This window comes from Nematolebias whitei, chromosome 3, assembly GCF_014905685.2.
Source record: "Nematolebias whitei isolate Nwh7 chromosome 3, NemWhi1, whole genome shotgun sequence".
NCBI lineage: Eukaryota > Metazoa > Chordata > Actinopteri > Cyprinodontiformes > Rivulidae > Nematolebias > Nematolebias whitei.
Window position 1 is genome coordinate 32,727,671 of NC_056500.1, and position 5,639 is coordinate 32,733,309.

Below are 5,639 nucleotides of genomic sequence, written 5' to 3' on the forward strand. Positions count from 1 at the left end.
TCTATCTATCTATCTATCTATCTATCTATCTATCTATCTATCTATCTGACTGCAGTTCAGGGAATCCATCTTATTACAGTGAGTTTGACACGATACCTGAGCTGTCAACATTTCTCCAGGACATAAATGTTATTTTATGTTTTACTGTTCTTTTGTGTCTGCGGCAGCAGTTGCTGCTTCTTTTGTGCATCACTTGTGCAGTTTAATTTCCTCCACATGCTTAAAATTCAGGAAAACACAAACTGCTTACTGCATGAAAATCCAACTCAGATTTAAAATGAATACCAGCTGAAACAGCATGTTGGTTAAAAAAAAAAAAAAGAATGATTTTGCTCAATCTGATGTGCAAAATGGTGAATGACTTTAGGTTTGTTAATTCAAAGTTGTTTTTTGGGAGGGAGGTGCTGTGTGGAGGGGGAGGGGGGTGGAGTGAGGCTGCAGTTTGTGTGTTGTTTTTCTTGCATGTGACAACTTTTGGGGTTACGTGTATTTGCTGTGCAACAGATGGTCCAGCTCCCATTAGCCGACGGGGTCAGACAGACACCCGAGCCAGTTCAGACAGATTCATTCCAGGCTTAACGGGGCTTAGATCCAGAGGGCTTGAGGCCAAATGTGGGGGAGGGTGCTGGACCCTCACCGTGCTAAATGCTAAAAACACTAAAAATGTGTCTTCAACCAGACTTTTAGCATCACACTGTAACGTATTACTTTCACGCAAAGTTACATTTCACTCGATGCATCCTACAGGCCCGTTAACCTGATTCACAATATTTGGTCACAATGAAGCACGTGGACTTAACTTATCTACTTTAAAACTGCTTAAATGTAATGCACTGGGATGGAGGAGGAGTGCCCGTTTGCAGCTCTGGACTTTACTGGAAATTAATGATGTCACCCGAGCAAAGAGAGAGCGAGAGAGAGAGAGAGAGAGAGAGAGCCAGGACAAAAGATGTGAGGGGAGCCGAGACATGACACAAGAGAGGAGGTAGAGTGGAAACAACAAGCTTTAATGAACAACAGGTTCAGTTGACCAAAAATGAATCAACAAACAGAAAGAAGAAAAGCTGAAAGAAGCAGATTGTTTCTGTTAGAAATGATCTGGAGAGCAGTTCCAACAAAATCTGCTGCACGTTGTCTCGTCTGCTGGCCTGCGGTATCTAACTGTATCCGTGCTCTCTGTTTGCATGACTAACTGCTCTTAAATGACCCTTTAAAACTTTAATTGTCTTGTTTGTACATTTTTATTGGGTTATAGCAGCTCATTCTGACCTTCCACCATAAATGCAACGCTTTATTTTGTTGATTTTTTTTTTTTTTTCTGGCCTGGTCGCACAAAACTCTCTGCTGACTCTGGATAAACACAGTGGTTAATGAACTCTGCCCTCTACTGGTAGACATGCTCCACACACACAAATCCATCAGCTGCTCATTAACACCAAGTTAAAAACAAAAAGGCTGTATAAATGTGTATCCCCTGCACAGACAGACTCAAAAAACAGAATCATTCAAAAAGACCAAAAAAAAAAAAAAAAAAAAAGTTTGGATCTGTTACCAGAAAACATGTTCTAGTTTCATATTTTTTACAGAAAAACTCCATTGGATGACGTGGTTCTGCTCACTGATGCATTGGACGTCTCTTTCCGATCTAAAATGAGGAAATTTGTTGTTTTTTCCTCTCTCTCTCTCTCTCTCTCTCTCTCTCTCTCTCTCTCTCTCTCTCACTCTCTCTCTCTCTCTCTTTCTCTCTCACTCTCTCTCTCTTGCTCTCTCTCTCTCTCTCTCGCTCTCTCTCTCTTGCTCTCTCTCTCGCTCTCTTGCTCTCTCTCTCTCTCCAGTTGCATCACACTTGACTTTCCGTAAATATGAATCATTTCAGTTTCATACTGAATTGTGAGCTTCCCTTCAATCTTTCCTTTTATCAGAGATAACGTCCTTTCTAGTAAATCTCAGCAGTGCGGGTTATTTTTTTCTGATGCGTGACCTTCTGATCTTATATCAGCCATGCAACAACCCAAGAGTCTCCCACCATACCTTTAACGTTCATTTCTAGATTAGCGTTCTCATTGACCTAATTTTTGACAGCATCAGCTGGTTTGTGGTCAAGTCTCCTCTCCCTTCTGCTTTCCTGACCTTGCTTCAGGCCTGCAGAAAGGTTCCCCAGCTAGTCAGGTATGAGGACAGCAGCCTTGCTGGAGTCAGAAAGCTGGAGGCAGGAAGCGGGAGATTTCCTGGAATGTGCATTTTTTTCCCCACTGTGGTGCAATAACAGAGCTAGCAGCGCTCCTCCTGTTTTCATCCCTTTCTGTTTGTAGCTCACTGTTTTGACTGCACAGAGGAGAGTACTTGACAGGCTCAGCAGTCCGCCCTGGTGAAGGGCTTCCCTGAGTGCAATTACATCACAGGACTTCCAGAGAAATTAAACATGGGCCTGATTCAAGACATCCTGATGTGTTGTTCAGACACAGTGAACTTTTACATTTAAGCTGTAGGAAAATGTGATGAAGGCTTCCGGACATGAAACGTTTACTCACATCAGCACTTGGGGCTTGGATTACAACATACACAAATAGAAATTACAAAGAGAAAACTATAGCGAGCACATGATAATTTCCATATTTAACAACTTACTTTATACAGATAATAATGAGATAATAAGGATGAAGTGTTTCAAATTTTTGGCCAAATGACAGCTCTTTGAGTTGTTTGCAAACACTGTTTAACAAACATTTACATGACTCTCATTAAGCATTACATGTTTATTCTGGCAGATATGTTTTAACATCCCACCCAGGAGTCTCCCAGACAGCACCAGCTACAGCTAGCTGCTGCTGCTTCTATTCATACTAGCAAATAATCACGATTATTTGTGAAGAACCATGTGTTGAGAAAGTAATTGGCAATGTAAAAGTCTATAAAACTGTGATTTTATGAACCATTAATACAGTTTTGAAGCTGTCAGCTCATCAATAAAGTCAGAATTAAAGCATTTCTCCAACTTGAGGCTGTTCAACAGCTATCTACAACAGATAGGATATTGCTTGTTTACAACCTTTCCATAGATCCCCACTTCAAAGTGGCCACAACCTTCCTCTTAGTTAAAGGAGCTGTGCACAAACACTATGACACTGAAACTGTTTATATATTTTTTTGTCATTACATAATTTTAAAAACCAGGGAAACAAAACTATATTTATTTCTTTAATTCAATTCAATTCAAATATATTTTATTAATCCCAAAGGGAAATTAAATGTTGTTGTAACTCATTATCCTCGTTTCATTAAGCGATGTTATGCTGACGGCTATAGGCAGGAAGGATCTCTTGTAAAGGTCCGTTCCACAGTGGATCTGAAGAAACTAGCTGCAGATGCCGTCCGATCTGTCCACCCAGACTCGACTGGACGCTTGGTTCCTCCAGGCTGCAGGATCGCCCGAATGCCGAGCACAACTCCTCCCAGAGCGATGGCCACTCCTCCCAGCAACCTGCTGGGGGACGATCCTGTCCTTCTGCTGTCACGAGCCGTGTTTCCTGCTACTTCCAGGATCTCAGTGGTCAGGCACTCGAGCACAACCGGCAAGGAGACAGGAATGCATCCATGGCACCTCCTTTTCAACTCATTTGAGATTTGGGGCTGTAGTCGAGGTATTACTTGAGCTTTTTAGGTGTTAATCAGCTGCTCCCGATTGTTAAAAAAAACAACAACAAACAACACCTTGTTGTCATGGTTACACATCATAATAAATGTCCAAAACTAAAAAAAAGTTTCAGTAAAAATCCTTCCAGCTGCACAGCATCTGACACCAGAGGAAACACTCATCCAAAAATGTGATTTACATCCAGCAAAAGTAGAATTAATGTTTCCAAAAGCAAAATCTCAAAATGAATGTAACAGATGCTCCAACAAGAGGCCACCCCGAGCGGTGCAATAATAATAAATATTTATTGTTTATTTATTTTAAAAAGGGTGCAATGGAAAATTAAAAAGTAAATCCAAAAAAGCAAAACTACCCTGGAGCTCTTGGTTAAACTTGCAGCTGAAACTTACAGCTATGACTTTCATCAGACAAAATATTGTCATGTGTGCAAAACTGTCACTTTGTTTCTTAGCAGTGAATAGGAAGCAGCAGTGTTAAAATAAACTTTAAACTTAAAGATAATATTTCATTAAACGTCACATCATAATGCTAAGAATTAAAAATATAATCTAACGTGTTGAGTATTAAACTGAAGTCTCTATGAGTGGGTTTTGAGTTTATCTGAGGTGTGAATTCATAATGTTTCATCATGATTAATTATTTTTGTTTTTATTATGAGGTTTTGTCGTCTCTTAGTTTTAAAAGTAAACTGGGGACACAAGTTTAGAAACAAATGGCTCAGAATTGAAAAGTCAAGTTGAAAACGTTAACTTGGACAACAGAGCTGCTCAGAGTCACACCATCATCTGAAGTTTCACATTTTGAAGTTGAGAGAAGCACATTAAGTGTTCATGAATTAAGTGAATGTTCATTAAGAGCATTAAGTATAGAACCACTAGGCTGAGGAACAGCTTCTACCCTGAGACTGTTAGACTCATGAATCCCTAGCACATCAGTCGTCACGTTTGTCCCAGGTCTTGTTTTCATGGATGTGTGACATCAGCCCCTCCCTGTGAGACCGACGCTACAATCCCCTCGAGACTCAGCTGGAGGTCCTGTGGGGTCGAAACCTTCCCACTGCCCCTCTGGGCTTCCCAGAGTCCTTCAGACCCATGGGGACACTGAGGCAAGTTGTCCTGGGAACTGGAACCCTGCCAGATATGCAGCATGAAGAAAAACTGGTGGACTCCTCACAAGGAGAAGGGAGTAATCCCTGAACTCGCGGTGCCCTTTAAACTAGCTCTTTGGGAGAAATGATGGGCACGTTGTGTGTGTGAGTGTGTTCTGGATGATGGCGTGACAGCCGGTGACGCTGGCTGTGACGTTTCAGTTACGTGCCGAAGGTTTAGAGGCCAAAGAACATCAAACATGGGAAGACTGACCCCGATGACAATGAGCATCCCAACACCTGACAGACTCTGAATCAGCTCGTTGCATTTATGTTATGTTCTTGAGCAAAAAGACCCCTCACAGAGCTGATGCTTGAGTCACACAAGTGGGCTCTCTGAATACGTGTGGAGGCACATTCGGAGTGGGACAGTGCTGCCCATTCTGTCACAGTAAAGCCATTGTCCTCTCCGGTCTCTGACAATGCACAGTGCTGATGACGACATCCATGGCTTTCCTTGTATTGTCCCACACCGGGAGCACAGGGCCACAGCTGTTTCATTTAATAGAGGGAGATGATACTCTTCATGCAGGGAAAATGTGCTTGACAAATGTCTGTTTTATTTAAACGAGTGTCTGGTCGACAACATTTCAGTCTGCAGTCATCGTTGTTCCTCTTATTGCTTTTTTCAGTGGAAATCACCAAAAAATAAACTGTACAGTTCAAAACACAGAGTGAATTCTTACAAACAAGTATAGCAGAATGAAATCAACAGAAAGTGATCTATCTATCTATCTATCTATCTATCTATCTATCTATCTATCTATCTATCTATCTATCTATCTATCTATCTATCTATCTATCTATCTATCTATCTATCTATCTATACATATATAT

At 41.2% G+C, this 5,639-nt stretch overlaps 1 protein-coding gene across 1 annotated transcript in view; it reads left to right on the forward strand.

Moving 5' to 3' along the window:
• Positions 1 to 5,639, forward strand: part of LOC119430741 (flavin-containing monooxygenase 5) — a 187,695-nt gene that overhangs the window by 145,853 nt on the left and 36,203 nt on the right. The gene's annotated exons all lie outside the window — the stretch shown is intronic.